The sequence below is a fragment of the Petaurus breviceps genome, unplaced genomic scaffold (assembly GCF_028583685.1).
Source record: "Petaurus breviceps papuanus isolate PSGF00001 unplaced genomic scaffold, PetGlider_PUasm1.0 77, whole genome shotgun sequence".
Classification (NCBI taxonomy): Eukaryota; Metazoa; Chordata; class Mammalia; order Diprotodontia; family Petauridae; genus Petaurus; species Petaurus breviceps.
Genome location: NW_027186492.1, coordinates 9,047,205 through 9,054,862, shown reverse-complemented (window position 1 = coordinate 9,054,862; position 7,658 = coordinate 9,047,205). Strand labels below are relative to the sequence as shown.

At 40.9% G+C, this 7,658-nt stretch overlaps 1 protein-coding gene across 1 annotated transcript in view; it reads left to right on the top strand.

Moving 5' to 3' along the window:
• The first annotated feature begins 505 nt into the window (after positions 1-505).
• The window catches only part of GATM (glycine amidinotransferase), a 501,978-nt gene continuing 494,825 nt past the window's right edge, over positions 506-7,658 (top strand). The window contains exon 1 of the mRNA XM_069105966.1: positions 506-510. The gene's annotated coding sequence lies outside the window, so the exon portion shown is untranslated. The remainder of the gene's footprint in view (positions 511-7,658) is intronic.

Below are 7,658 nucleotides of genomic sequence, written 5' to 3'. Positions count from 1 at the left end.
CTCTCTCAGCTCCACAAAGGGATATATGGGAGAAGAACTATTTCTTCTTCCAAGGAGAAAGATTCCTTCCAGGTAATACCATAGGCATACTGCAATACGTACTTTTGTCAGTCAGTCAATAAACATTTATTAAGTGCTGACTGTGTGCCAGCCACTGTGCTAAGCACCGAAGATACAAAGAAAGACAAAAGATAGCTCCTGCCCTCACAATCTAAATGGGAGAAGACAGTATGTTTACAAACAAGCTATATAGGAATAAATGATAAATAGGAAATAATCAACAGAGGGAAGGTACTAGAATTAAGAGAGGTTGGGAAAGGCTTTCTGTAGGACACGAGACTTTACCTGGGACCTGAAAGAAGCCAGGGAACCAGGGAAGCAGTGATGAGGAGGGAGAGCATTCCAGGCATGGGGAAAAGGGAGAGAAAATGTCAGGAGTCAGGAGATGGAGTGCCTTGTTCATGCAAAGGCAAGGAGGCCAACGTCACTGGACCGAAGAGTACATGGGGGGACAAAGTATAAAGTGAAAAAGTGGAGGGAGGGCTCAGCAATGAACACCAGAGGATTTTACATTTGATCCTAGAAGTGACAGGGAGTCACTGAAGTTTATTGAGTAGGAGAGTGTAGCCTGCCACACATCTTTTCCCATTCCAGCCCATTCTTCACTCAGTTATCAAAGTGATTCTCCTAAAGTGCAAGTCTGAGCCTTCGACTGAATTCAAACTTCACAAAACAAATCCTTGTCAAAGGACCACACTTGAGGACATAGAAGGCCACATGTGGCCCCAAGGCCCTGTGTTCCTCACCCCTGGCTAGGACACTCTTGATCACATATCTCCTCTAGGTCTTCTAGGGGTGTTCTGGAAGCCCTCTACTATTCACTAAAATGGCTTGGAGTATTATCTCCAAAAACTTTCCAGCTGAGTCCCCTAGTATCTTCATTCTGTTCTCTAGAGACATAGCCTGGATAAATCTATCTTGACCTCTAAAGACCCAGATTTCTTCTTTTGAGATTCCCACCAAGACTGACTACTCTTAGGAAATGCTCTGACTACAAGAAATCCTTCAGTATGGAGCTCAGAACAGAAATGAAGCTGGAGGAAGAAGAGGTTCATGCCTATAATAAATCTAATGTTCACTGCTAGTTCACTTTCAAGATGTTTTTTCTCCTTTCCTTTTTACCAACTCTTATGTTTCCCAAATTGAAACTACTCAGCTGCCAAAGGCAACAATGAGCTTCCCCTAATCCATCTGTTCAAATTAGCCTCCTACTTGAATATCTCCCCAAATGCTGCCTAGGTTATCATTATATTTGTTTCTCTTTTTAAGGATAAGGACTGTACTTATGGTTTTATTAATATAGGGAACTCCCAGATGAGGTAACTCCCCATTTGTGCAGATCAGTAGCTCCTAAGAAATTTCCTTTCCCCTTTCATTCCCCCCCACCCAGTTTCCTCCTCTATCCTAGGATTATCCCAATAATGGCTGGACCCCCGACCTTCCTCCCTCACCCAATCACTGGGACCGGGTCATCCCAGAATTCCTCACAGAGAAGTAGCAAGTGGTAGAAACAGATAAGTCTTCTGATTCCAAATCCAGTGCTCTTCCAACTGGACCAAATTGTTTGTCTTCATAATGTTTGTCACTATCACCATTCTAGTTTTTAAATCCAGAGTCAAATGCTAGAGCGGAAAAGTAAGCCACTCTTTGACTATTAAGGGAATCTTCTATCATACCCTTTGATTTTAAAAACAGAAAAGAATTCACTTAGAAGAATTTGCTATGAATGGTGAAGGATTCTGATAGTCATGTTTCTACTTGCCTATCCACATCTCATAGAAGGTGGACAGAGAAATCAAAATGGAGCCTCCAATTCAGACAGGGTCCTCTGCCTTAGAGGGATGGAACAATGAACTTGATTTTCTAGCCCCAGTCACAATGGAAGTTTCCAAAAATTCATTCAATGATTTGTCTCATGTTCCTTCTTTTGGTGAAACTTAATCCTGTAACATTATGCAGCCTCTGGGGCACTCCCTTCTCCTATACAGGACCTCTAGAAAAGCTACCCCCTATATCAAGATTCTCTGTAGGGCCATATCTCACAAGGCCCCACAGATGTGTCTAATTTTTCTCTATTCAGTCATTGAGGATATATTCAGTTTAAAGAAAGATGACAACAACCCTGATAAAATGGCAAAGTAAGAAAAATGACAAGAGTGTCTCCTCTCCTTCTAAATCCCCCTTTAAAGCTAGATCATACTCTTCCATAAATATACATGCTATCAATGGGGAGAATGATTATGCACAGGGATCAAACATGACATGCATGCATAAGTATATACACACATACAAACCATGTGTGGTTAGCGTACATGCATGGAAAGGCACCTTCTATTTTCACCTCTGCAGAACCACCAATATCTTCCAGGAGTATCATCATGCTTCTCTCACTGGGTCTACTCCTTGCCAGGTGTGATGTCAAGTTTCTCTGCTGATCCCACAGTAAGAGTGTAGTGACCAGGGATATTTGTCTTACCTGGGCACTGCTCTACTGGTCTCAAGGTGGCTGCTGGGCATGGTAGCTAAGCTATCTCAGCCTCAGTCCGCTAGGACAGAGTGGCTAGAATCTCTTACTAAGGCACCCAGTTAACAAGCTAGGCAGAGTGCCCCTCAGCTAAGATAATACTATTTCTGATCCTTATAGCTTGGTGGATATCTATTAAACTTAGGGTTAGAAACACCCAAGATCCTCTCTGGCTTAGCATACAAATAAAGTTGAGGCCAAACAAAAATATGAACTAAGGAGAAAAGGTTATTGTTCTCTATCTAACTAGCTCATGTTTCTTTATTATACCTATCTGCCAACAGCAAATTCCCTTTGCTTTGGTGCTACATACTGAGCAGCTAAATATATTTCTCTGCCTTCCTAAATTTGTAATTTGAACTTACAAATGGGAATAGTATAGACTGGTACCATACCTTTAGTATAGACTGGTACCATACCTTTGTTGTTATTGTTCAGTCATGTCCAACTCGTCATGATCCTGTGGACCATAGCACTCCAATACTGTTCATGGTGTTTCCTTGGAAAAGATGCTGGAGTGGTACACCATTTCCTTCTCCAGTGGATTGAGGCAAACAGAGGTTAAATTACTTGCCTGGGGTCACACAGTTAATAAGTTTCCTGGGGTCACGCAGTTAATAAGTGTCCAAGGCCAAATTTGAACTCAGGTCTTCCTGACTCCAGGCCCAGACCTTTATCTACTGAAACAACTAAAAAAAATTGTCACATATATACATATACACATGTAATGTCAAGCAAAGAAGTACTTAGTGCCTTGTTTCAGCTATTAAGTTATTTAGCACCTTGTTTCAGTTCAAGTTTCTTTTGAGTCTTATCTATGATTATATCAAGTCTTTGTCAAGAAACAGAACTTGTGAAACCTAGAGTGTGAGGGAATTGCCAAAGACAGGAACAGGGAGAAGCTAATGACCACATATAAGGAAAAGCCCAAGCTGGGAAAGAACAAAATTGAGAAGGGAACACTTGTGGTGGCAGAGTTGAGAAGGAGAAAACTTGTGGTATCCCTGCACTCTGTTTGTCTGTTCTGTCTCTGTTGATTGCTATTTGTAATACTTTGTACGGAAGCCCTGGGACCTTACTGGAAGCCCTGAAAGACAATTTTCTTGTTGTCTGTTTACAGAAGACCTGGAGGAGGGTTTCAGAGGTCCTGAGACTTTATTGATTATTGTGTTGACCTCTTGGACCTTGCTTGTGGGTCTGTGTTGATTTCTATGATGATGATTTGTGTTGACTTCTTGGATCTTGTTTGTGAGACTCTGTTGATTTCATAGTCAGATAGTGAACTGATGATGGTGTCAGCAATGTGCATGAATGTTGTTTTGGTTCTGTTAAGCTTTGTCTTCCCAGAAACAGAAACTGCGAAGGACCTGAAGTATACTAGACACTGTAAGCTTCGATATGGAAATGGACGAGAAGCTGAATAAGATGCTGAGAGCTACCTACCTGTGAATCCAGGTGTAGCATAAACACAATATTTACAGCAACCACGAATCATGATAAAGACCGTGACTAAAAGTATCATATGATGTTCAGTCGCAAAATATACCAAACTCTCCAGATAGAAGATATAACTGAAGCATTTATTTAGACACCAGAAAACTGAATCCCAAAACGAGTAAGCTGATTCCATCATAGTACCAAAGATATTCAGAAGCCAATATAATACTGAGAGCCACAGAATCCTTCAGGCTTCCCACCAACCAATACAAATCTATTCACAAACCTCTCAATCTCCTTAATGAGCATCCTCTCTCCCCCACTGCCTGGCTAGGTCTGACTACCAGCTTCCTGTAGGCTCTGCTTCCCTTCAACAAACTCCTCCCACCACAGGTACCATGTGACTACATTCAGCCTATTAGGGGGCAGAGTTTTATCTTCACAGCAGGGAAGCTTCCTGTGGACTCTGCTCCACCCTTTAGCAAATTTTCTTCATCACAGGCTCTATATGATTACATTCAGCCTTTTGGGGACAGAATTTACTTTTTTTAAATTAAATTTTATGTTTACATTTAGTTTACATCACTCATTTTCCACAAGATTTTGAGTTACAAATTTTCTCCCTGTATTTCCCCTACCCACCACCCCTAAACAGCAATCCCACTGTATACCCCCTCCCCCAATCTGCTCTCTCTCCTATATCCTCCCCCATTTCCCTTCTGACTATCCAGTAGGGCAAGAAGAATCTATATACCCCATTGCCTGTATATCTTATTTCCCAGTTGCATGTAAAAAATAATAATAATATATATTTTTAAACATTTGATTTTAAAATTTTGAAATCCAGATTCTTCCTCTTCCTCCCTCATCATCCACCCTTACTTGGAAGATAGGCAATTCAATATAGGTTATACATGTGTAGCTATGCAAAACATTTCCATAGTGGATATATTGTGAAAGACTAACTATATTTCCCTCCATCCTATCCCACCCCCCTCTTGTTCTATTCTCTACTTTGATCCTGTCCCTTTTCGAAAGTGTGTTCTTCTAACTTCCCTTGCCCCAACCTGCCCTCCCCTCCATTAGCCCCCCTCTCATCCCCTTCCCCCCTACTCTCCTGTAGAGTGAGATACCCTATTTATTGTGTATGTCATTAACTCCCTAAGCAAAATTCAATGAGAGTAAGGTTGACCCATTCCCTTTTGCCTTCCTGTTCTTCCCCTCCATTGTAATTGTTTTCCCTTGCCTCTTCTACATGGGATAATTTACCCCATTCTGTCTCTCCCCATCTCCTCTCATTATATTCTTCTCTCACCTCTCAATTTCACCGTTTAAGTATCATCCCTTCCTATTCAATTGGTCCTGTGCCCTCTATGTATACCTGTACACATATATACACACACTCATATATGTATTCATATGCCCATATACCCTCCTATATAGACATATATGTACATATACATATCTATATACATGTCTATTCCCTTCAACTATTCTCATACTGAGAAAAGTTTCATAAGTTACAATTATTGCTTTTCCATGTAAGAATGTAAATAGTTCAAGTTTGATAAGTTCCTTATGATTTCTTTTCCCTGTTTACCTTCTCATGCTTCTCTTGCTTCTTGTATCTGAATGTCAAATTTTCTATTCAACTCTGGTTTTTTCATCAAGAATGCTTGAAAGTCCTCTATTTCATTGAATGACCATATTTTCCCCTGAAACATGATACTCAGTTTTGCTGGGTAGGTGATTCTTGGTTTTAATCCCAGCTCCTTTGACCTCTGGAACATCATATTCCAAGTCCTTTGATCCCTCAGTGTAGAAGCTGCAAGATCTGTGTTATGCTGATTGTGTTTCCACAATGGTCAAATTGTTTTTTCTTGGCTGCTGGGATTTCTGGAATCTGGGAGTTCTGGAACCTAGCTGTAATATTCCTAGAAGTTTTCTTTTTGGGATCTTTTTCAAGAGGTGATTGGTGGATTCTCTCAAATTCTATTTTGTCCTCTGGTTCTAAAACATCAGGGAAATTTTCCTTGAGAATTTCTTGAAGGATGATTTCTAGGATCTTTTTTTGATCATGGCTTTCAGGTAGTCCAATAATTTTAAAATTATCTCTCCTGGATCTATTTTAAGGGTCGTGATTTTTCCAATGAGATATTTTACACTGCCTTCTATTTTTTCATTTGCTTGGATCTGCTTAATAATATCTTGATTTCTCACAAAGTCACTAGCTTCCATTTGCTCCAATCTAATTCTGAAGGAATGATTCTCTTCAGTGAGCTTTTGAGATTCTTTTTCCATCAGGCAAATTTGGTTTTTTAAGGCATTCTTCTCCTAATTGGCTTTTTGAGCCTCTTTTGCCATTTGAGTTAGTCTATTTTTTAAGGTGTTATTTTCTTCAGTTAGGCTATTGACTCTCTTTTCATGATTTTCTTGCATCATTCTCATTTCTCTTCCCAATTTTTCCTCCACTCCTCTTATTTGGTTTTCAGAATCTTTTTTAAGCTCCTCTATGGCCTGTAACCAGTTCATATTGTTCTTGGAAGCTTTTGGTACAGGCATTCTGACTTTGTTGTCTTCCTCTTGTTCCATGCTTTGATCCCTTTGTCCCCAAAAAAGGAATCTAAGGTTTGACTGCTGTGCTTGCTTTGCTTCCTTTGTTTGCTCTTGTTGCCATTCAATTACTTGACTTTTGAGCTTTTTGCCACACTCTGCTTCCATAGAAGAGAGCTTTGTCCCAAATCTCTGGGGTTTTCACAGCTGCTGGAGCTATTAATTGGTTGCCCTCTCTGAAGCCTCCACCTACTCTGGCACCTGGTCATGCACTCCAGGACCTCCACCCTAGACAGCGATTCAAATACTAGCAGGTTAAAGCAAGAGTAATTACCCCTCAGACTGGTCACTTGGTCCCCCTACAATCTGCAGGCCAGGAGCTCTGAAGCAGCCACGTGGAGGCCGCCTCAGCTGTTTCTACTTCCAGGGGCAGAGGCTGTACCATACTCCCCGACCCCCTGTTCCCAAAGTCCACTGACCTCTCACTTTGTCTTTGGCATTTATGGGTTGATAAATCTGGAAAGCACCACAGCTTCTGGTGATCCACTCTCCCGAAGGACTGCCCTGAGGTTAAAACCATGGGCTCACACGGGACTAGGCTCTACTCCCAGTTTGCTGTGATAGACCCTTCATTCCATCCCAACCTGCCGGCCTGCCTTCAGATCAAATACTGTAACCAGAGCCTTTTTAGATACTGGGGCAGAAGCCTCCCTCATTTATGGGAAACCTGATAAATTTAGTCTATTTTTTAAGGTATTATTTTCTTCAGTTAGGTTGTTGGCTCTCTTTTCATGATTTTCTTGCATCATTCTCATTTCTCTTCCCAATTTTTCCTCCACTCCTCTTATTTGATTTTCAGAATCTTTTTTAAGCTCCTCTATGGCCTGTAACCAGTTTGTATTTTTCTTGGAAGCTTTTGGTACAGGAGTTCTGACTTTGTTGTCTTCCTCCTGTTCCATGATTTGATCCCTTTGTCCCCAAAAAAGGAACCTAAGGTTTGACTGCTGTGCTTTCTTTGCTTCCTTTGTTTGCTCATGTTGCCAAGAAAGAAAGAAAGAAAGAAAGAAAGAAAGAAAGAAAGAAA